Source organism: Choloepus didactylus, chromosome 17 (assembly GCF_015220235.1).
Source record: "Choloepus didactylus isolate mChoDid1 chromosome 17, mChoDid1.pri, whole genome shotgun sequence".
Taxonomy (NCBI): domain Eukaryota; kingdom Metazoa; phylum Chordata; class Mammalia; order Pilosa; family Megalonychidae; genus Choloepus; species Choloepus didactylus.
In genome coordinates, this window is record NC_051323.1 from 42092254 (window position 1) to 42118324 (window position 26071).

The 26071-nt window shown below is 35.2% G+C and overlaps 1 long non-coding RNA gene across 1 annotated transcript; it reads right to left on the bottom strand.

Moving 5' to 3' along the window:
* Positions 1–1372: 1372 nt before the first annotated feature.
* Positions 1373–25559, bottom strand: LOC119511968. Its single transcript, XR_005212300.1, has 3 exons — positions 25395–25559; positions 3678–3776; positions 1373–1703 (listed from the first exon to the last, which is right to left on the bottom strand). It is a non-coding gene; the product is annotated as an uncharacterized LOC119511968 (long non-coding RNA).
* Between the last annotated feature and the right edge of the window lie 512 nt (positions 25560–26071).

Below are 26071 nucleotides of genomic sequence, written 5' to 3' on the forward strand. Positions count from 1 at the left end.
CCCTTGGGCATCACTTTTGAAATCAGGGACACATTTGAGTTCTCCATTTTTCTGTTGTCACTTCTTGCACTCTACAATGTCAAAACAACCAATATAGTTCCCATGGTCCCATTCAAGTTCTTTCATGGCACTGAATGAATTGGTCTTGACTTGGACAATAAACTTTTAAAAAAGGGATCTGGAATTCATTTACTCTTTGCCTACCCGGGGCATCAATTCTCATTGGTACCCTATTTCTTGGGGTCTGGTTTTGAGAGGCTCAGGCATAGGTGTGTGATTTCTGGCCTGCTCACACCAACCCAGAATCTCCAATAAGCATTCTGTTCATTTTGTATCATTTGCAAAAGGCAATATCAATCAGTCAGAAAGATTTTCAGAGAAGTGATTCCAGGGAGCATTGAAGAAGTGAGTTGGAGAAAGGAAGGAAACCAGTGAAGGTTGAATTATGTAGTAGGTCACTGCTATGGGCAACAGAAACTCAATACTACTCATGAATTCTAGGAGACACCGCAGAATATACTTCAGAATTGTCCCACCTGAGGACCAAAGACATGGGGATATTTATCATCAATTCCTGTCAGTCTTTGGTTAAGAACTGCTGAGTGTAGTAGATTAGGGGTGACATTTAGCTCAAAGCACTTTGGCTTTGCAACCTGAGTTAGTAGGCTCAGTGGTTCAAAGAGAACCCTCAAGCAAAAGTTGTGTTTGCTGCCTGACGCCATGGAGTCTGTGCTTCAGTGGTGAGCGCTAGGTTATATGAGTGGGTCAACTACAGCATCTGGTACAATTTTTTTTTTTTTATCCCTTTATGAGCTAGCAATTTCACTTGCATTGAATGCATTCAGTTTTCAGTCTAGAAGAATCAATTCTGAACTAAACAGCACATTATCTAAAATAATGTGATTCCACTCTTGCATTAGGTCGCCATATTTGCCCCTTGATTCTGTGATGGTTTTCTTAGGACCACAATGGTTAGTTTCTGGTCATTGTGCAATCACTTTCTATCATATATGCAATAGTCCAGGAGCTTGATTCTTTTTCTCAGTTCTAGTGAGATAATTTATCCCGTATAGTAACTTAAGCCAAAACCCAGGTAACAGTCCTCCCAAATATAATCTAGGAACACTGGACATGTCATAGCTCTCCTCTGTGAATGAAGAAAAGGTAGCTATGAGAATCAGATGTACCTACTTTTTTGGTCCATGTGTTTCTTCACATATGACCTGCGTGTCTCATTGTCCACTATGAATTCATCTCAGATGCCTGCCATGGGCTGGACAGAATGGGAGTGGGAACTACACTTCCCTGTCTGTTACCCACACACACAAAGAACACACTGCTGGAAAAGCTTTAAACATTTCTTTATTCCATGTCCCCAGCAACAAATTCGAATTTTACAGAATCAGGAGATGGAGTGGAAGGAGTTGCACCCCTGGCATTGCTAACCCATCCAGGTATACTAAACATGATGCAAGATCTCATCCACAAGTATTTGGCCTGTGCCAATGTGGATTTCCCTTGAATGGTAGAATGTTTTCCACACAGATCCCTTCTCATTTCTTTATATTGTTCCTGTTTCCCCTTGAACCAGTCCTTTTAATTGCATTGTTTTTGCTCCTCCTGTGACATAGAAATCTTCATGCTCTTTGGAATGGCTTTTAAGGTGTGGCCATCTGGCATTCTTCTGGGTAATGCTTCCAGTCCTGAATATGGAGAAAGGGAGGAGCATATATCCAAATGGTCTGGTACTCTGGATACATTTAAATTTTCTCATTTTCTATTTTTCTTTATAGCTTCCTATGTGTGAAGAAACATCAGACTTGCACTGCAAGTGCTATTCTCTTGCCAACAATCCTCATCAATACCTTACCTGATCACTTAATTTGGACCTAATTATATGAAAAGAATTCTTGTCTCCTAATTGGTCCTGAATCATGTTAAAAAGACCCCTTCATGACATTAGAGGAAGCCATACTCTCTTACCTCTTCCTGATTGCCCCAACTCTCAATTCTGCCTGCAGAAGGAAGGGATAGGAAATCATGATATCCAGGGGCAGTTTTAAAATGTGCGTTATCAGAGAGCACAGAATTTACCCATAACATTTACTTTTGCTGTTTTCCCATTTATTTCCCCTTTGATTTTATTTATAAATCTGTAGCCTGGATTCTGTTTCTTGAGTTTCTCATCTGTTTTTAGCCATAGTTACTTCCAGAGCTTCTAGGAATATAGAGCACATATATTTTCTATGTGTTTCTTAAGATTTTTTCTCCCAAAACCCACAGAACATCTGTCCTGTACCAAAATTTCCTTCTTTCTCTGGTACTAATTTCACAAAAAGTTCCTGTCCCTTCAGTTACCACACCAGCACCTCATTGACTTTTGTTGGTGAAAATCAAGTCTAGAGAATCATTTGACTTTGCTGCCTCTCAAGAGTTTTCTAGATGATAATATAAGCTGGTAATATAAGTAGCTGGAATTCTGGCATGTTGGCTCTATGCCACTTTTATTACCCAAACTGGCAAAATCATCTCTGCTTTTCTCCAAAACCCCAATTTTTCTTCTTTACCCTTTTATCATCATAAAAATTCTTTCATCATACTTGAACCTTAAAATTCAAAAAATACATTTATTGACAAACCTTTTAACATGCAGGGAGCCTTCTTTTTATGGTAATAATTTTAAAATGTAACACTTAATTTGGGCATTCATGGACAGGACTTTGAAGCAATTACTTTTTCTGAAAGCTGAAGCATGTTGTTAAAATGTTCTGTCTGGATTAATAGCAATAATATTATTGCATTTAATGATTACAAGCATTTATGGAGTGCTTAATGGTTTATAAGGTACTGTCAAAATACTACTTCCTTTGGTTTTCACAACCTTCTGAATAGACAAGGATGCTGATACATAAATATCACCAAAATAAATTTACAGACTCAAAGCTGAGATTTAGAGATATTAGAAACTCAGAAACAGATGGTTTCAGAGATCATTAAGTGATTTAGGAATTATTACTCAAAAAAACAAACAAACAAAAACACTCAAACCAGCCAACTTACCTAGCTAGCTCTCAGCTATTTTTCATGCTGGGTATATGGGGACATGGTGAACACTGTGGTTGATGGAACCATGATAATTCACAAGACCTTTCTAGCTTTATCATATTACAAATCATTTCTTTAAGCAGCTGGAAAATAGCAGAAACATCCTTTCTTTCTAAGGGATGCTAATCAAGGGCGAAAGCCCAAACACTCAGTAATAAATCAGTAACGTGTCCGGGTCTTGGCTAATAAAAGAGAAGTTAAAGAAAGAACGATACAGCAAAAGAACATAAACATAGTTATGCATTGAATAATTGCTGGTGATAAATGCTATTTCTTACAACTGGCACATTCCAGTCTATTATCCTATTTTATCTTTACAATCTTCCTGTGAGAAAGAGATGATTGGGATTTATATTTCCATTTAGTAAATGATAACAATGAGAACAAAAAGGTTAAGATACCAAATGTAAAGCGACTTCTAGTAATAAATCAGTATCTCGTATATTAGATAATTCTCTTCTGAAAACAGGGACACTAAATTTAGTATCAGATTAGAAGAGCTGAAAAAGATGTTTCAAACCCCTTATCTTGTAGACGAGAACACTGAAACTTAAAGACAATAAGTGACTCACCCAAAATCATGCTGCCTGTTAGCAGCAGAGCCACAACTGAAACCTGGGTCCCCTGACTCCAGTTTCCACATCCTGTCCCGTAGCCAAGAAACACAGACTCTGCAAACAGAAAACAAAATGTACCCATTAGTGATGCCATCATCACTTTCCCAAACTTGATTTCTTTCCAGCTCTCTGACCTTGCTGTTGATCAGATAAAATTATTGCTTTTAAGGAAGTGGCAAAAGAACACTGGATGTAGTGGCTGGTCAATAATTTTTTTCCTCTTTTTTTTTTTTTTGTTTGTTTTTAATGAGTGATTCAATTAATGCATTTGGGTGAGCACTGGAATTTTTATTATTATTCACATTATTATTTCCCTGATGTAGTTGAGCACTGTGTAATTAAAAAAATAAGTCAGGGTAGATGCAAAGGGATTTTTATTTTGGTGACAATACGTCCTCGTCTATTGTCTCAAGTACAAACTTTGCCCTCTACTGCCTTTATACCACAGGTAAGGAAAAAGAGGCAGCACTTTCCTCCATACCCAGTGATGTTTTGCCAACCCTCAACACCTCCTCTTCTCTGAAACTCACCTCATCCACTTATAAAACACCATCACTTACTAAACCATTCCTTTGCCTTCTAGCTTTGCATCAACACCTGGTCTAGGACACTTCCTTTCCATCTCTGTGGATTTCAGTATTTCTGTTCATGTTCTTCTCAATAGCCTAACTTCAGAACTCCTCACCCTTCTCAATCCCAAAGAACTCCAGCTAAATTCTATCTCAGTCACTGTGGAATGATTTATACACTTTATCAGTTGCATCATTTCCCAAATGTAAAATTCTGAGATTTCCTTTAATAATTAGACCTCCTAATTGTTCCTCTTTTCCATCTCTCACTCCAACTAAACTTGTTTGTCTCAGTTGTAATATCTTGGTCTGCCTCACTATCCTGTTATATAATTGTATTAATATCCCCTAATACAGTTGTCCCATTGCCTACTCAAACACTCCAACTGACGTCAATTGCTTTCCTGAAGCCTTTTCAAGCACCCTTATTTTCCTTGCTCATTGTTGCAGACTGGTAGAGTAGAAAGCCAATCTTCAGCTCTGTGTTAAGCTGATAACTCTTCTGAATTCACTATCCTTAATCCTTAAACATTTTACCATTCTCCTAGGTTATATGCATTGTCAATTGTCTGCTGGACATCCATTCCACAGGCATCTCAATCAGCAGATTTCAATATTATTTTATTATCCCCCCTTTAAAACCATTTGTTACTGGTTTTATCATCCTCCTAGGTATTCTAAATGAAAATAATAGCAATATATTTTAAATAATGCCTGGCACCTGACGGGATTAGAAAACATCTCTTCTCCTTGTCTTCTCCTTGTCTACTACATCAAATAAGCTTAATTTTCTACCTGTGCAATAGTTCAAAACACCATTATTTTCTACCTAGATTTTATGTACAACTGATCTCTCTGCTCCATATTTATTATCTCTCCGATCCATCCTTCACAAAACACACTACTGATCAGACTACCCTCCTATCCCAAAAAGTTTAATGGCCTCATTCTGACTTTAAAATAAAATTCATACTCATTGTATGACATTTAAGAATTTCTAAAACATCATCTCTGACTTCTTAGATGCCTCCTACTGTTTGCCCCACAGATTCCACTCTTGTCAAATGGAGCCAATTTTCCATGTACTTACATATCTCTGTAACTTTGCTCATGTTTTTACCTTTACCTAAAAATCCCTTTACCTCAAAATCCCTTTACCTCTACAGACAGCACTCATTCTCCTCCAGCAAGGCCCAATTTACTATCCTTGGCAAAGCTTTCTCTGATCAACCCAGTTAAAATTAATTGTTCCTTCATTCACAGACTTCTTGCATGTACTTCTATTAATCATTTACTTCATTCTGCCTTGGTCTACAGTTAGGTGTAGACATAAGTCTACACAGAAGTTCAAATCACACCTCATTCAAGAAAATTTTCCAGATGCAGATGTTTGAATCAATTTCTTCCCTTGTGTACTGGCATAACACAGAGTTCGTATCACTTGGATTGCACGTTGAGCAATTTTTATATAGTAATTATTCATGCTATAAATAATAATTATTTTGTATTCCCACTTCTGGAAGGCAAGAACATTGTTTTTAAAAATTCATTTATTCAAATCTTTGGGAAGCATCCCAGAGCTTCTCATGTACAAGCATGAGCCCACATGAAGCTTATAGTTCACTGTGGAACAGACAGTAATCAAAGAAACACATGCATCACATAAATCATGCATGACAGTTAGTGTTACAAAAGAAATATGAGTACATAGTGTGCTGGTTTGGATGTATTATGTCCCCCAAAACGTCATTATCTTTGATGCAGTCTTGTGTGTGCAGGGAATGTATTGGGTTGGAGACTTTTGATTGGATGTTTCCGTGGAGATGAGATCACTCAACTGTGGGCAAGATCTTTCATTGGATAATTTCCACGGAGGTGTGGCCCCGCCCATTCAGCATAGGCCTTAATTAGTTTCCTGGAGCACTATATAAGCTCAGACAGAAGGAGCGAGCCTTGCTACAGCCAAGAGAGACACTTTGAAGAATGCACAGGAGCTGAGAGAGGAGCTGCAGATGAGAGACAGTTTGAAGACGGCCATTGAAAGCAGACTCTTGCTCCAGAGAAGCTAAGAGAGGACAAACACCCCAAGAGCAACCAAGAGTGACAGACATTAAAGAGGAGCTGCAGCCTAGAGAGGAACATCCTGGGAGAAAGCCTTTTTGAAACCAGGACTTTGGAGCAGATGCCAACCATGTGCCTTCCCAGCTAACAGAGGTTTTCCAGACACCACTGGCCATCCTCCAGTGAAGGTACCCGATTGTTGATGACTTACCTTGGCCACTTTATGGCTTTAAGACTGTAACTTTGTAACCAAACAAACCTCCTTTATAAAAGCCGATCCATTTCTGGTGTTTTGCATTCTGGCAGCAGTAGCAAACCAGAATATATGGTAAGACAAGTTACCCTGAACTAAGATCCAAAGAATTAGTTGTCTAGGTGAAAAGTGTGACTATTGCGAACAATATAATTTGTTTGTTTGTTTGTTTGTTTTTAAGTTTCACCTTTCTCATTAGCAGGTAAATATTTCTTATACTTAATCCTTGTTTGACTCCATTAGAATGCAAGATTCTCAACGCCAGGGATTTTATGCCACTTGTTTCCCTTCATTGTAATGTAGGGATTATGCAATGATGTTTGGTGCATAGGCGCATATCTTCTTGTTTGTGAATAATAAACATTCTAAGAAAAGAAAATATAATAAAACAAAACAAAACAAAATAAAAATCTCCCATAATTTTACTCTAAACTCAATTTTGTTTACAAGGGAAAAATTCTACTTTGATTTCCTTTTCCCCCATTCCTGCAACTTCTTTGCTCTTTCATTTAAGTGTGACTATTGCAAACAATATAGCTTTTCTTTTTAAAGTTTTGCCTTTCTCATTTATGTTTGCAATTCAGGGGAAATTGATTTTTTGAAATTGAGTTAGAGACACCAGTGATTTTCAAACTTGCTTTGAGTGGTGTAAACCTTACTTTAAATAAAATTAACATTCTAGAGTAGAGCTGTACTCTTTGAAGAAGAGGAGGAGAACTAGAGTCCCACAAATTAGATTTTTTCCCCCACACATGAGAGAGAATTAGATCTTCTGCACAATCCCCAGGGCTCAACAGAGCTTAGATTGGCTTAGACTATGGCTGCATAGTAATCCATTATATGTATGAACTTTGATTTGTTTAGGCAATTGCCTATTATTAGATACATGCTATTTAAAATGTATTTTTTTTTTTTTGGTCAAAAATAACCCCAAATTGAAAATCCTTTTGGCTTAAACTCTGCGTCTTTGGCTATCTTCTCTGAATATTTTCCTGTAAGTAGTTTTCATGGGTCAAAATTACATTTTTAAGCACTCCAAAATTTCTGTACCTATTTTTACTTCCCTGAGCATAGAATGAGAGTTCTTGTTTCCCCAAACCTTCCCAATACCTAATACAATGATTCATGTTAGTTTTTCAGTCAAGTAATATTTACACACTGGGAGCTGGCTATGTGCCTGACACTATGCCTGGCTCTGAATATAGTGGTTCAAACAGAGGTGCAAAAATAATGCGGTGTCATTTCTGTTATGATTAAACTTTTTTCCTTAAAAATGAGCTTGAAAACTATTTTATAGTCTCAGTAAGTATTCTTATATCTTACATTATGAATTATTGTCTGTGTTCATTAATTTTTTTTTCTTTTCGGCATTTTCTCTTTCTCTTAATTTGTAAGATCCATTTGTTAAGAAAATACATTATCCAATTAACTGCATATATTTTCTTTTGCAGTTTATAGACTGTTATTTGCAATTTCTATATTGAATATTTGATACTCAAGTGTTAAACATTTTTATGCAGTTAATCTATTTTTGTTTATGGTTGTTGCCTTTAGAGTTATAGTTAGGCAGACTTTCCATACTGCTAGAGTATATAAATGCTTATGTAAATTGTCTAGATATTGTAAAGTTTCATTTGATATAACTCTATAAGCCACTGGATTGTATTGTGGATTATGGATTTCCTTCCTCTCAAGGTGGATCAATTATCCCAATGCCTTGCATTGACCAATCATTACCTTATCCACTTACTTGAATTTGTATCTCTTATCAGGCACTAAGTACACACACACTTCATTCAGTTTGGGGATATTTCTGGGCTCATTAATCAATCTCTAACTATTCTTATACCACTACCAGCATTTCAATTTCTATAACATGATGCTTGTTGGTGGAACTCTCTCGTCATTCATCTTATACTGTTCAGTGTGTTCTTAGCTTTTCATCTATAGAAAGTTTAGAATCAGTGATCAGTTTATATCCTTCCTTGAGTATAGTAGGTAGCGCTGTATGCTCAAATTTTCCTTTACCCATCAGTAAGATTTATATATTTGTTCATAGATTCCTTCAGATATTTTGGAAAATTTATTCCTAAGTTTTTCCTAAGTATTCCTAAGTATATTTCCTAAGTATATATCTTTGCTACTATGAGATCTATATTCTATTATATTTTCTAACTAGTTATTTTTGTGTTTCTATTGTAACAATGATGTTTTATTTTTTCCTCCAAAAATATATTAATTAGCCTATTAAAGTCAACACTTTCTAGTCCTAGCATATTAAGTGCTTTCATCAGGAATAGATGTTCAGTTTTATCAAATGGAACTGAAAAATTTTTTGTTTCATTTTATTTATAATTCTGATGAAATATATTAACTATTTCCTAATATCAAAACATCCTTGCATTCCTGGCATTAAAACCACCAGAATATCATGTAGTATTGTCTTTGAATGAAATTATGGACTTAACCTCAACTGTGAAAATATAACAATCACTTCATGTTTTCCCTCAATAGTAAATGGTTATGCAAAAATTGTTTCACTATTCAAGATCCAGCTAAGTGACTGGGAATATATTTTCAACTGTATGCAAATTCTGTTTGAAAAATAGTTAATATATGCTTTTATTTTAATGAGTATCAAAAATATTAATAAGACTATCTGTATCTAACTAACCACTCAATAAATGGATTTTGTTATGGAACTACCGTGTCTGCATTTGCATTTATATTAATAATAATTTTGGCATCAAATTATACTATTTTAGTAGATTTAGCCTCGGAGAAAAATGGAGAAATATACTTAATACCTAAAGAATGTGTTCACAGTAAATGAATGTCAAATTACCTCAACAGGTGCTTTAAACAGAGGCATCATGTTGTTCTTTTTTTTTTTTTTAACTGAGGTGAAATTCACATTACATAAAATTAACCATTTTAAAGAATACAGTTCAGTGGCATTTAGTACATTCACAATGTTTTGCAACCATCACCTCTATCAATTCCAAATCATTTTCATCACTCCACACCCATTAAACAGTCACTCCCAATTTGCCCTTTTCCCCAGCCTCTGGCAACCACCCATCTGCTTTCTGTCTCTATGGCTGTAGCTATTAAGGATATTTCATATAAATGGAATCATACAATATGTGACTTTTTGGTCTGGTTTCTTTCACTTAGCATAATACTTCTGAGGTTTGCCCTCTTTGTAACATGTATGGGTTTTATATATCTCATGTTTATTTTGTTCCTTATTTCTTCCATTACTGCCTATTTTTGTGTGTAACTGAATTTTTCTAGTGTACCATTTTCATTCCCTCCCCACATCTTTTTCTGAATATTTTTTAATTGTTTTCTTAGTGGTCACCCTGGAGATTAGAGTTGACATCTTAGATTTACAACAATATAGATGGAATTAATACCAACTTAGTTTTAGTAGCTGCAGTGTTCTTTGTTTCCTTGCATGGATCAAGTTTCTGCCTAGTGTCCTTTCATTTCAGCATGGAGAACTCCCTTTAGCATTTTTTTAGAGAAGGTCTACAAGTGAAAGATTCTCTTAGCTTTTATTTATCTGGGAATGTATTCATTTCTCCCTTATTTTTGAAAGATAGTGTTGCTAGATATAGAATTTGGGGTTGGCAGGTTTTTATTTTTCTTTCAGCATTTTAAATATGTCTCCCCATTGCCTTCTGGCCTTCATGGTTTCTGATGAGTACAAGACTGTTAATCTTATTGAGGATCTTTTTATGTAATGAGTCACATTTCTCCTGCTGTTTTCAGGATTTTCTCTTTGTCTTTGGCTTCTGCCAGTTTTATTATAATTAATCTCAAGGTTAATATATTATAAAGTATTATAAAAACAAGAGTTGTGTTTATAATACTTGCAGTACATTGAGCTCATTGGATTGTAGATTCATGCTTTTGTATCAAATTTGGGATTTTCTGGTTATTATTTCTTCAAATATTTTTTTCTGCCACTTTCTTTTCTTTCCTTCTGTGACTCCCACTTTCCATATGTTGGTGTGCTTGATGGTATCCCACGGGTCTCCTAGGCTCAGTTCATTTTCATTTCTTCTTTTATGTTTATGCTCTTCAGACTGGAAAATTTTAATTGATCTGTACTCAAGTTCACTGATTCTTTCTTCTGCCTGCTCAAACTTGATTTGAAACTCTCTTGTGGGTTTTTTTATTTCACTTATTGTACTGCTCAGCTACAGAATTTCTACTTGGTTGCTTTTTATAATTTCCATCTCTTTGTTGATAGTCTCTATTTCTGAGGTACTATCATCCTGGTTTCCTTCAGTTATTTGCCATGGTTTCCTTCAGCTCTTTGAACATATTTAAAACAATTTATTTAAAGTCTTTGTCTAGGAAGTTGAATGTCTGTGCTTCCTCAGGGACAGTTTTTGTTAATTTCATTTTTTTTCCTGTGAGTGGGCCATAGTTTCTTGTTTTTTGCATGCTTCATAATTTTCCTGCTGTGGAAAAAGTGGACATTTTAAATATTATAATTTGGTAACTGTAATCATATTCTTTCCCCCATCTTGGTTTGTTGTTGCTTGCTACAGGTTGTAGCTGCTGTTTGTTTAGTAACTTTTCTAAACTATTTAAAGAACCATATTCTATGAGTGGTCTCTGAAGTCTCTGTTTCTGGTGGTCAGCTAGTATCTTGGCAGAGATTTCCTTAAATGCTATTTGTAAGTCACCTTTTCCTTGTTTCAGCATTCACTTTGTTGCTGAAAAACTTTGGCCAATTTCTAGAGTTTTAAACAGTTGATTCTGATATTTTTGCTCTTTTTCCTGGGTTTATTTGGAAGGACAGGCACTTGGAGCTTCCTACTCTGCCATTGTTGCTGTTATTCCCTATTATAGAAAAGTAGTGGGAAAACTGGGGACACAGGGTAGTATAGGCACAGCCAATGCAAAGAACCTAGACCACATGAGATGTGCAGTAGTTACACTGCTAATGGTGGACTTGTTTCAACAAAACAGCCTCATCAATTCCATTAAATTAATATTTTTAATGAGAATATTTTATATTAATCTCAAGATTCATTTTGGCTTTATAATTCATTTGGCTTTATAACTGTGCAAGATACACAGGAATAGATTTTATATTTACCTTTATTTTTATATATAATTATGAAGCATTATGGTAAAACTGATTTTATTCAATCCTGTAAAAGGGACATCTTTAGCTTCTTGAGTTTCTATGAGTCTGTGAGTTCCTCTATCATTATTGGTTGATAGGATAACATCCTCAATTAGATTGGTAATGCTTTGAAAACTTGCAGTGTTTTTTTCACACCTGGATCTAGTAACTGCAAAGGGTCCAAAACAAAGTAAAATTTCAGTGTCTATTAAATGAATTTTAAAAATTGGTTATATCTTGAAATTCTCTGTCATTAAAGACCTATCATTTGACTAATGATCAGTGACATTTCCAATTATCTAACTAATCTTTTACCATAAGAGCAGAACAACAAGAGCACAAATCTTCATACTGGTTCTGGGCCATGTTTCATTTAACCATAAATCTACTTCTAGTTGAAGAATAAAAGAAAGGGAAAAATGTGCCAGGCTTTTTTACAGGAGGAAATGACTGTCTTCCTGATCTTAAGCCTGAAAGTGGATTTAGAAGATATTTCCCACTGCAAATTCTGCACTTTATTGGTCAGGCTCTTCTGTGTCCCTGAGCACAACATATTTATTTCCAATTCATAGACTCTACCTTGGTAATTGACAAGTGGCTGAGAATGTTGATTTTGTTTCAGCAAACGCACAAGAGCAAAAACTAATTCACAAGTTCTGGAGAGAAAGGAATAATACAAATTATAACATCTAGACCTAATTACTTAAATCAGGGATTCTCAACCCAGGCAGCTCATTAAAATTACTTGGTGAACTTGAAAAATATGAAGGTCCGGGTCTCATCCCTGGGTTTTGGGTAGGGCCCAGGAATGTAAATTTTCTAATTAATTAATTTACAAATTAATTGATTGATGTATACACTGATTTATTTATAAAAGCTCTGATTCTAATGGGCACCAAGGGTTGAAAGAAGTACCGAAAATATAACTGTTAGAAGCCCTGCTTCCATGGGTATTCTGTCCATATGCCTGGAGGCTATAAATATAGAATTCCTCTTTGATTTACTCAGGTAAATCAAAGAAATCCAGTAGCATGTTATGTATACATTCTAAAAGCCAATGTAATATAAAATCAGTAAAATTTACTCTTAGAAAAGCATGGTGCATACATCTAATTGTGGTGGTCAAAGCATTGAGTTGTTGACAAAATAGAACCTTACTTTTCCTATTCCAGAGCCCCAGATATGATTATTTTTTTCTGGATGCCTTTACTTCTAATTTGAACAGTCTTTTTTTTCCCCTATTTTTTCCATATACACATTTCTCACCACTCCAACTACCTTGAGCGTTCCTCAAGGGCAACAATCAAGTCTTACACCTTTCTTTTAAGTTCTTTTAATGTTGCTACACAAAAGACTTGATAAACACTTGACTGGTTTATTTATTGATATTTTCAGGAGTCTATTACAACTTCTTTTTAATGGAACCTACAGAGCAGGGAAGAAGTAGCATACATGGCCAAGTTCAAAAATAATATCACTAGTTTCCCAAGGAGAATTCTCATTTTTAATACTCTTGGAGACTTTATATAGATTTCTTTTGCCTTCACACCTCCTCCCCATTCCTAAAATATAATAATACCACACCAGTAACAGAAGCACTAACAAAAGCTTATTCTCTTAATGCAGCTTTGACTAAAGCCAGAACAGATGGTAAGACTTTTTAAACCAGGCAATATTTGAGAAGCAATACATGTGCTGTGCAGTTGCTTTATACTGGGAAGAGCTAATCCTTGCTAGACATTTAACAAATTCAGAATAAAAATTTTGGACTGGGTGGTTGTAGTCCCTAAACAGTGTGTATGTGTGTGTTTGTGAGTGCATGCACACTGCTGTTAATACACATTGTTAATAAAATGAGAACACTTTAAGAAGACACACCAATGCATTTAGAAGAAATTAGAAGCCACAAAACCACCTTTGTCCATGAAAAAGCCACTATTTTCCCCTTCGGCAGGAGGAATGACTATGTTAAAAAGAAAAATAAATAACTAAAAACAATAGAGACAGATCTTCCAAAAATTGCCCACTCTTACAAACCCACAAAAAGAGCTACTTTTATGGCATTTCGAGTCATGAGAAATGAGGTGGTTTTTTTTGTTTTTTTTTTTTTTTGGAGAAACAGCTACAGCCAACTTCACCACATTTTGTGTTTTCTTTATTCTGTTTTATGTTTCTATAACTCCAGTCATAATTAGTGCAATGCAAAAACCTTTTCTCATAACCTGAAAACCTCCAGAAATCTGCTGATGATGCAGTTTTAACTTGAGCTGAGTCAAGACACTTTCTGAGTTTCATCTGGAAATTTTCTGCCCTTTGCCACCAAATCATTTATTTATTTGATTTGATACTTTTTGTTTATTAAAAATGTTGCCACTGGTCTTAGGGCTTCTTGGCAGCAGTACAAAATGTTGATGCAATAATGAAATTAAATCTGGCGCAGAGATGGGAGAAGAATCAGATGAAAGAAAAGACCATCTCTCTTAGGAAATGCCTGCAAAGAGGAAATTCATATCTTGCATTTGGGATCAATAATAAGGAGTCAAGTTCAAATCATTTCACTTACATCAATAGAACCTACTTTGACTTAAACCATGGAAAGTGGAAATGCGTTTCATTAGAATCTGATAAAACCACAAATTGCAAAACAAGAAATGAGATTTCAGTAATCTGCATCTATATGAGAGTGTTGTCTGTGATAGTGAGTACAAGAATGAAGTAGAGACTAATCTCAGACAGTTTTCATAAGTAATCTCTCTCCTCTCAATCTCTCCCTCTTTCCATTAGTCTGGCCAGTTTTGGTTTTGGTTTTTTGTTTTTGTTTTTGTTTTCACGAAAATGTTTACAAATGGGCAGACAGTGCAATGATCATGCATGCCCTGGTTCATTTCTTAAGGCTTTAATTCTAAAATCTGAATAAGGAGGGAATGTGTGCCCTTTGTCTTACCTCCTTTTATTTCTTTCCTCTCTCTACTTGCCTTTTCTTTGTCATCGTTTTACCTCAGTCCCTCAATTCAATACACCCTAAGAGCCTAAATGGTAGACGCATGCTGCATGTGGGATGGTGTTTCCACTCCTTTTCAATACCTGTTTCAAATTTTGACTGAAGTATTACTAAGACAAAATATTTGAAACAGAATTGCAGGTGGATGCATCTACAACACATTCATTCAACAAATATTTATTAAGAACGTATTATGCGCTAGGCCCATGTTAGGGATTGGGCCTAAGGAGGTGAACACGAACATGACAGGTACATTCCACCTGCCTGTGAAACTCATTCTAGAAAGTGAAAGATTTCTTACGCAAATTATCACTGATACCTGTCAGATCATTTTGATTCACAAAAGGAATAGTTCAGAGATTACAATGAGGTCAAGAACATAAACCAAACTTTGGATTGAAGAGTGTGGGCAAGCTCTGAGTTTGTTTCCTGCTGCAGTTTCAGTTAGATTTTCTACTACTCACTCCCACACCCGCCCTGATATTGAAGATTGTGTTTCCCTTCAGACACCTTTTTCTTTTAATCTGCGCTTTCCTTTTCTTATTAGAGACAGAAATCAAGGGCATTACCTACTTTCAATCAAAGGAAAGAATCCTTTTCTCTATGGGTTTCCTGGTTGGCTTCTTTAGTGCTGAATTTGTCCCTGGTTCCATATGTCTCTTTTTGGTGAGTGAGGGAATTCTCTGATGGCAATGTGACGTTCCTGGGGTAACATTTTCAATCAGCACGGTATGTTGTCATTCTTTACACTAGGTGTGATCAACTTGAGTGATTTTGAAGAGGACAGGGGAGAATGGAAGCCTCAAAACAACTTGCCTACTTGCGTGCTTGGTGATTCTTAATGTGTCCTCAGACCTGGGTAATCCTGCTCGCCTGCCCTTCTGCTGGTGATGGAGACAGGCAAGGAGCCAAGCCATCAGCCGGGCTGCCGAGATAGTCATGCAGTGTGGACACAGCAGTGATGGGAACCAGTCAAGCAGCAGCAAATACACACAATCTCTGCGGAAGGTTGATGTCAGCGGTCAGGGCTCATGTACGCTCTATAGGATATCAGAGTAATATTAAGCACCCAGGGCTTGCCTTTCTCTGTTCAGTGACAACATTTTCTCATGGGCAGACAGGCCATTGTGGAGAGAAGTGGTGCCTAACTCCAAGCAAAGAAAACGTCAGTCACATACAAATGCTTGCTTGGTGTGTATTTATTGTTATTAGAGGCTACACACATGAAACTAAAGAAAGAGGAGACTAGAGGGTTCACTAGCAAGATGTGAGTTACCGATATGAACCAGGAAGTGGGAGATGAACATGGAGAAGTAAAAATGCCCCAACCCAAAATAATTATGGCTGGAGGAGTCAGTGAATAGCACTTCTTGGTAACATAGACCACTGGGCTCAATCCTTTACTGAAACAGTGGACACACTTGTTCCTAGCTCCAGATATCTTTCATAGTTGCATTACAAACTGTAAATATGTTCATGTTTTCATGTACTCTATGATGGTCATTTTTTACTAGGTCTCATTTTATTTGTATTGGTGAACAATGAATTTTTAAATAATATTTTTGCACTTAGACTTTTCTGACTCTTTTTACTATTGCAGATTATACTGTAATAAATCATTTCAGGCACCCTCCTTTTTCTTTTTATATAAAATTATTTCATTAAGATTAATGCTTAAGAGGAGAAATAATCAAAAAGATATAAAAATAAAAATGGTTCTTGGTATGTTTTATCATTTTACTTTAAAAATTTTTTATCAATTTATAATGTCACAAACAGTGAATGAGTGGACACTCACATAATGTCCTTTCCATCACTGAGTACTAAATATATCAAACTTGTAACACTGTATTTCATATTTCCTTCATGATGCATTTTTAAGTTGCCAGTGAGGATGAACTTTTCTATTGTTTATAATTCCTCTTTGATGAGTCTACCCTATTTTAATCATTGCCATTATTTTCTCAATAAAGTCTAATACAGCCCATCTTTTGAAGATTAAGTCAACATACTTGACATGATTACTTAAGGAGATATTATATTTTATTTAATGTTAAGGCAATTTGAAATATAACTACTATAAACATTTATAGCTAACTGATTGGCAGTTACATGCTTGTGTGGTGCTGTGATTTAAAATGATGACTGCACAGAAAATATTTCTTCAAATGACCTTGAGACTGACCTAAAACAAAGAAATAACAAGGAGATCCAGAGAGAACCATATAAATCATGAGCCAGGTTTTACAAAAAAACTAATTTATTAGCAACCATGAGCGTTGTTGGGCATAATTCATGTTAAAAGTATTGTTTATTAATATCTGGGATATAACAGGGTTGAAAATGTTAGTTGACTTAACTGTAACCAAAATTATTCCCAAGCAAAACTAAACATAATGCTAAATTAATGACTAGGGATACTCAGAACTTACTTGATTCTGTCAGTTAGCTGCAAAGTGGGAATTTTAATATTCATTATATGTATAACTAATGAGGATAAATATATCTTTATGAGGAGAAACATAAGGCTGATGTAGGCACATGTAAATATTTGCAGAGTCAGGAGGGATCTCATCCTCTTTTATTGGATGCATCAGGGTAATCTTAGTCTTAGATGGGAAACTTTTCCTTCTTGTTTAAGAAGATGATGCCTGTCTCTACAGTGTCACCAAAATTTGTGAAGTCATTTTCGGTTGTTTAGAAATTTCAAAATTTTATGGGCCTTTTTACATTAATGGAAGTAAAACGTTTATATTTAAAAATCAAACCAATCCCCAAAATCCAGGAGATATAACATGCTTCTTTGTTTCAGCCAGTTCCTAAAATTGTTTCAGAAGTCTCCATTACAATGGAAGTTGCATGAAATACCATTTTGGAACTAGGAATCCTATGTTCTCATCTTAAATTCTATGCTAACATTCTGGTAAGTAATTGACTGAATGCCTTTAAGTCTTAGCTTCTTTGGCCTTCAAATGGGGGAATGTTACTTGTCTTTTAATTTATCAGAGATTTTAATAATTAGAAAGAAAATATTACATAAGACAGAAGGACATATATTTTAAAGTATAAAATGCTGGTCAAATATAAGAATAAATTAAATCTGTACCATCAAGAAATTTCTGTGCTGCAAGTCATTTACATAACCAGATAGTGAAAGGAATTTTGGTCAATCTTCACTTTATTTATCCCTCATTTTTCACATCATTCTGCTTATACATGCCCACCACTCTGAAAACTACTGAAAGAAGTTTAAATGAATTAGAGTCTATCCACCAAGATCTCCCACTCCAGACCAGGAGATGAGACATAAATACGGTAAAATGCAAATAATAATATTTGTCTAGGCATCATAAAATGCAGAAAATGAATGTTGAGAACAATTGCTTAATTTTAATTTAAAAAGGGAATAAAAGCAACAAATCTAATGCTTTTGTTTTCCTTTCTACCATTCACCATATGTAGAGCATAAACATGTTTCACTGATGAAAAAAATCAAGCCTTTTAGAATTGTGAGGAATTAAGCTATAGAAAATAAAGCAATGCATTATCCACTAAAATTTAACAGGGTGAATAAAACTTTATTATTCATTTTTTTCCTAATTAAACTTTATAGATTTCTTATATGTTAATCAGCACACAAAGCGTCTGGAATTTTTAGTTCCTGAAGCAACAGCAAACTGATTCTTAAATTATGCAATAGACGTTAGAAGAGCAAAAGTGGTCTGGAAATTGTTTCTTAATTATAAAGGTTTCTTGGGGGGGAAGGGGGGAGGGACAACCCTTGAGTAAATTACAATGGCATAAAACTGGGATTCAGCCTAGAATGTTTCTTCTCTAACTTGTTTCTAGCTTTTATTTAGCTAGGAGATAGCTGATCTTTCAGGTAATGATTACCTCATCACAACCAGAAAAATCTCATATATACCATTAGCATATATTTACTTGGGGATTCCTTCATGATTTCTTCATTCTTGGGGTGAGAAAAGAGAGGAGAATATTGAGAAAAAGTAAATGCAAATATTGTATTACAAACACTTTTTGGTAAGTGCTTCTATGCATAAACACTTTACAGTTTGCAGGCTTCTGCCCCACTTTTAACTAGGCCTTTCATCCTTCCTCCAATCTTTGGCAACAATAATCCAATCTTCCTGGGCTAGCCAAAACTGGAAATTTGAATGAACATCACTTCTTTAACACCCAACTCCCATCAGTCTTGCTCTTTCTCTCTCTCATTCATTCATTCTTTCTCTTTCTCCCTCTGAGGATCAAGATAGTAACAAAATAGTAGTAGAACATTATGAATTTCTGTTCTAACTATTCCATAGTAATTTAATATTTATCTGATACATAAGGGGAAGTTTTCCTGGATCCTGCCAAGGTGGTCTATGTATCTAATGAAAGCCATTATCAACAACTGCAGTGCATGAGACAGAAAACTAGAAAATTATAGTTATTTGAGATAGTTGATTTTTTCTTATAATCACAAGGTTGCAAAGATCGGTTGACTGCACCCCCAGTATAACTGGTTAGCTAACATTTACTGTGAATTTCTTTGTGCCAGGTACATGCTTTAATCTCACAACAACCCTAGGTGGTAGGAGCTATTATTATCCCCCACTATCATTTTTTAGATGAGCAAACTGAGACACAAAATGGTAGAGCAAAGTCAGAGAGGAATTCATGCCTGTTGGAAATGTTTGCAAAGTGCATTATTACCATTCTTGTTAGTCGCTGTGGTTGAAGGGGTCCCATTGTCATGGTCTGCTCTGAAGAATCTGGAGAAGCCTGATTGTCCCTTTGCTAGTAGATGAAGTGCTGCTTTGTCACCTCACAGTCCACACAGGCCAGGGCAGCACCTGTAAGTGACTATTCTTCCTCCACCTGTTCAAACAAGTGTTTTACTTGTCTGGTTCAGAAAATCCATAACAAAGTTTATTTCAGTAATACTCGAGCTGTGAGCAAATAAATGTGTCAGAATTAGTTGACCTGAAGCGTACAGGTCATCGGCTCTTCTGTGATAAAGTGAATTTGTTTCTTTATTTTAGGTTTTAAATCATGTGAAAAGGAATCTACATAATGTCAAGAGAATGACCTTACACCCAGTCCATCAATACTGTAACAATTTGTGATCCAAGGATTGTAAAGAGGTCTCTGTCTTGAGGTTGATTTATAGAATGGAAAGCAGTAGAACTCTTTCTTTAGCTTTTTTTAAACTGTGGAATATTGCATATATACCTAGAAGTGATAACTTTCCAAGTGCAATGTAACAAGTAGTTAGAGAGCAAATTTAAAAGAATTTTGTGGGTTACAGTTCCACAGTTTCAGTTATTTCCTTATTGTGAAATATATATCAAAAGGGTGATAACTTTCAAAGTATGATTTAACAAGTAGTTATATCGGAAATTTCCAAGAATGTTATGGGCTATAGTACCATAGTTTCAGTTATTTCTTAATTGTGAAATAAAATATATATACAAAAAGGTGGTAACTTTCACCAAATTATAATTTAACAAGTAGCTATATAACAAATTTCAAAGAATGTTATGTTTTACACACAGCTCCACCATTTCAGTTCTTTCCTTCTAGCTATTCTAATACCCTAGCAACTAAGAAAAAGAAAATTATATCAAGATTCAGTATTCATAATCCTTTGCTAAATTCTATTTATTGTAGTAACCGATATAGCAATCAATCCCTTTGTAACCACATTCAAGGGTACAATTCATCAGTATTAATAGTCACAAAATTGTGATACCATCATCGACATCCATTACTTTTAGTTTTTCAACACCTCAAAGAGTAAAACTACTTACCCATTAAGCTAGAATTCCTTCTTCCCATTTTGCCCCCCACCCCCACCCCGAGGTAACATACAAATTACCATCTGTCTCCATGAAGTTTACTTCTTCTAGGTATGTCACATAAGTGAGATTATACAAAATTTAATTTGTTGGGGCTGGCTCATTTCACTCAGCATGAAGTCCTCACGGTTCATCCATGTTGCAGCATGCATCAGATCTTCATTCCTTTTTACGGCTGAATAATATTCCATTGTGTATATATACTGCCTTTTGTTCATCCATTCATCTAAAGATGGACACTTGGGTTGTTTTCATCTTTTGGCTGTTTTGAATAATGCCACTATTGATATTAATGCACAAATATCTGTTTGAAGTCCCTGCTTTCAATTCTTTGGAGCGATATCAAGAAGTAGGATTGCCAGTCATATGTAGATTCCATTTCAGTGTTTTGAATAGCTGACAAACTGATTTCCACAGTATCTGCACCATTCTACAGTGCCACTAGTATTGCATAAGGGTTCTTATTTCTCTGCATCTTCACCCAGACTTCTTTTCTCTCTCTCTCTTTTTTTTAATAGCCATTCTATTAAACTGGCTATTCATGGCAAGTATGAAGTGGTATCTCATTATCATTTTGATTGGTCTGATGACCAATGATGTTGAGCATCTCCTCATGTGCCTTTTGTGTATCTTCTTTAGAAAAATGTATATTCAAATCCTTTGCCCACTTTTGATGGGTTACTTGTTTTTTTGTTGTTAAGGTGTAGCAGTTCTTTATATATTTCAGATATTACATACTATGAGATATATGGTTCACAATTATTTTCTCCTGTTCTGTAGGTTGTATTTTCACTTTCTTGATAGTGTTCTTTGATGACTAAAAGTTCTTAATTTCGGTGAAGTACATTTTATCTGTTTCTCTTTTGTTGCTTGTGCTTTCAGTTTCACATCTAAGAAATCACTACCAAACCCAAGGTTATGACAGTTCCCCTATGTTTTTTTCTAGGAATTTTATGGTTTCAGCTCTTATGCTTACATCCTTGACCCATTTAGAATTAATTTTTGTATGTGGTGTAAGGTAGGGATGTAACTATTCTTTGCATGTGAATAGCCAGTTTTCTGAATGTATTTGGCACCTTTGTCTGAAATGAGATGGTCACAGAGGTATGGGTTTATTTCTGAACACTCAGTTATAATCCATTGGTCTACCTGTTTATCTTTATGCCAGTAGACCTTGTTTTAATTACTGTTACTTTCTAGTATGCTTTGCAATTGCTTTGAAATATCTTATGCCACCATCTTGAGGGTCTTATGTCACCCTCTCTCATTATTTCTTGATTGATTTCTACAATAGTCCCCTAAGAAATGGCCCTGTCTACCACCATACCCTTTTTCTAATTCTGCCTTAGTGATTTTTCTAAAATGAACATCTGATTTTGTCTTTCTCTGCTTAATAAAAATTTGTTTTCAGCAACGTGGCATTATAAATCTTGAAAAATCTATCTGGTTAAAAACAAAAGTAAAATGCAGGACAAAGTGCTTAAAAATCTTTTTGATATACAGATAAGAGGTAAGAATGCAATACAAATCCTCCAAAATCAAAACCAGTGAGAAAGCATGAGTTTAGATATATAAGAGAGCACAGAAACTGGCAGGTGTCCTGGAGTCATCATCCAGTCCCTGGTGACCTATAGCTTAAGAGCTTCAGATTAGGGAGCTGTGCAGGCAGCAGGACACAACCTGGGGCTTGAGCAAGGTGACATATCAGATCCAAGAGTTCCACATAAATCCATAACCTCCCTTCACCTTCTAAGGGGATGCTGTTAGTGAAAGAGCAGACTAGGAAAACACAAGAAAATAAATAAAACCCAACCCTAATCAAAAACCCAAACCAAACAAACAAAATATACAAACTTGAATCACAAAGGGATATGGTAAGAAATGCTTGCCTTGGCCCTGGCTCTGGTTGAAAGAAAATAAAATGTCTTCCCTGTGAATTTGTAATGTTAAGCCAGCTCTAACAGTGGTTTGGGATGTTATTTACATAATGTCTAAAATATCTCCCAAATTTAATTTTCATCAGATTTAGGTAAATAGTGATCTGTTGCATGGCAAAACTAAATGCCAATCCTCTTCAGAAGAACACACATAAAGCTCAGTTCTCAAAGCAGTTCTACAGATAAAGTTTAGGAAGTCTAAATTCATAATTTATAAATTGCAAAAATTAGGAGAAAACAAATTACAATAATTGTTAATCATAAGAAACAATAAACAGTTGAAATCAGACATAAAAAGACTTCAGATACTAGAACTATTATAAATAATATAAAACAAATAAAATATTTAAAGAACTGAAGGAGGGAAATAAATGAAAACCTAGGAAGAGATTATAAAAATTGACCAGGTTAGAAAAGAACAAAATAGAACTTCTAGAAATGAAAATTAGAATTAGAGATAAAAACTCAATCCATTGAATTAAGCATAGCTAAAAGAAGAGTTAATGAACCACGAGCTAAATATGAAGACATTACACAGTAGACACCAGAGAAAGAAAAAGAGATGAAAAACAGAATAGAGAATTTAAAAAACATGGTAGAAAGAGCAAGAAGGTGTAACTTGTGTTACTTTCAAGGATTCTTAAAATAAGATACACAATCTTGAGAGTGTCCAAGGAGAGAAACCAGGAGGTTTGTGAAAAGGCTGGGAAAATTACATTTTATTTTTATTAATCTCTAACTACAATTCAGTATTTCTCTCAGTTATCAATGTAGACAAAGACATCACCTATATAATATAATATAGGCGATATATATATTATATTATATATAATATAACCTATGCAACTGACCTTTACACCATTAAAAATAACAAATATATTTATATCATATTATGGTTATTTCAGGTATCTCAACATAACTGTTTATGCTCACTAATATTTTGAAATCATGATAGCTATTATACCATAAGTAATAATTAGCTAGAGCTAGATCTTAGTTTTATGTTAATGAAGAAAATAATATATCATAAGTTGACTTTGCTTTCTTTTGTAAGCCCATATACTATATAGTAAGCATTTAAAAACATTGTTATATGAAGTAGTTCTTAGCCTTCACCAGACTTTCAAAGGACTCCATAGTAAGAAGAAAAAAATTAAGACATACTAGCCTAATTGGGGTTCCAAAAATATATACTAGAAAGAATGTGACTATGTACAGTACTCAAAGAGACACAAGATGAGAATTCTGTAGAAGTTTTGAAATACACCAAAACTCAAATAGAGAAATCCTAATGAATTTCAAGTTCCTGCACATGTCAAAGTAAACATATACAACAGTGAATATAAGGAGAAAAATATTTGTAACAGCCCGAGATAAAATACAATTGAGTGATAATTAGATGATAAATTCTCAACTTGAATAGTAGAAGCCTTCTATCATTTGAAACTTAAGATTCAAGGGGAAATTCTGAGAGTACCAACCTAATTTACACCATACAATTTTCAAAAGGGTTGGCTGAAGTGAATTCTGCTTCTGACCATCATGGTGCAAAAGAATTGGATTTCCCCTCTGCTTTATAAAAAATTAGACAGCTGTACAAAATATATGAAACAATGATTTTCAGATATTGATAAACAGTCAGCTTTGGAAAGGTGATCCCTGAGAAAAGGGCAGCAATGGATGGAGGTCAGCCTTACATTTGTCCCAGCTTACGACCTGAGAGGAGTTTCTAGGCGACAGTGCAGAGAGCGGGTGAGCTAGCAATCACTCAGCTGAGAGAGAACAGAGTGTGAAGGACCAGAAGACGAAATTCGCCTGTATGTGTAATTCAAAATAATGGAGATGAAGGGGCTGCATAGAGAGAGTGAGGATTTGGAGATCTGCAGAGGGATTCTCTCAAGGCTTTGGTTAACTATAGACCTCCACACGCACATGAGGGAAAGAATCCCCAGAAAGTTATAGGCAGAGCTATCTTCAGATATCAGGCAGGTCTAGGCATAATTAACATTACCATCAGCAACACTAAAAAGTCTTCCAACAAATGGGACATTACATAGAATTTTCAGAAAAGTATGCCTTAGTAGTGCTGTCAGATTAGCACTAGGCTGAATATGCCTTGGGTCTATCTAAGAAAACATAAAGCAAGCCTCAGCAAACTGATGCATTTCCAAATAAAACATAGCAAAGGAAAAAGAAAAACAAATATCCTGAAATAACTTCATTGGAAATGTTCATTGCAAATAACTTCATTGGAAATAACTTATTCGGAAATGTTTTTAAAAATTTTTTTGATAAATAAAGTAAATAAAAAAGCAAACTGATACAAAGTAAATTAACTACATTCCAAATACACACACACACACACACACACACACACACACACACACACACAACACACAACCACCAAATGTTTAAGGAATACAACAAATTCAGCACCTGAATCCTGGCATCCACCAAAAAGTAGCAGACATTCAATGAAGCAAAAAAATATGATCCAAGTAGGAGAAAAATCAATAAATAGTAACAGGCTAAGAATTGAAACAGAGCATATAATTAGCAGACAAGGACATTAAAATAAGTAATAGAAAAACAGTCTAGATGTTTAAGAAGGTAAATGAAAGCGGAACATAATGAGAAGAGAAGATGAAGATATGAAGAAGTCACAAAACATACTTCTATAGTTAAAAATAAAATATCTGAAATGAAATATACTGAATGGCATTAAGTGGACTGGGTACAACAGAAGAAAAGATCAATTGCATAAAAGTGAAACTACTCAAAATGAAATACAGAAGGAAACAAAAAGGCTGAAACAAATGAACAGAGTATCTTTGTAGTTACCTAGGGCTGCTGTAACTGGGTGGCTTAAAACAAAAGTTTATTGCCTCACAGTTCTGGAGACTGGAATTCCAAAATCAAGGTGGCAGCAGGGCCATATTCCTCCGGAGTCTATAAGCAAGAAGCGGTTCCCTGCCTCTCTCCGGCCTTTGGCAGTGGCTGGCTGGCAATCCATGGCATTTTCTGCCTGGGTCATCACATGGCATTCTTATCTCTGTCTGTCTGTGTCCAAACTTCCTCTTCTTACAAAAGCACCGATCATATTGGATTAAAGGCTCACCCTAATCCAGTATGACTTCATTTTAACTTGTCTAATTCCATCTGTAATGACCCTACTTCCAAATAAGGCTGCATTCTGAGGTATTGGGGATTTGAACGTCAGCATATCTTTTGGGGGACACAATTCAAACCATAACAATATCCATTGCTTCTGGGGTAACATCACGTGAGCTAATGTATGTGCAAATGAATTTCAGAAAGCGAGGAGCTTGGGGATAGCGGAAAGACACATATTTGACAAAACAATAGAGACCATTTTCCAAATTCAATGAAACTATAAACCCGCACAGATCTAAGAAGGTCAATAAACCCCAAAGAGAAGAAATAGTCAGGAAAGCACACCCACGAAACATTATAATAAATTTTCAGAGAACCAATGATAAAGGAAAAAAAAAAAACAA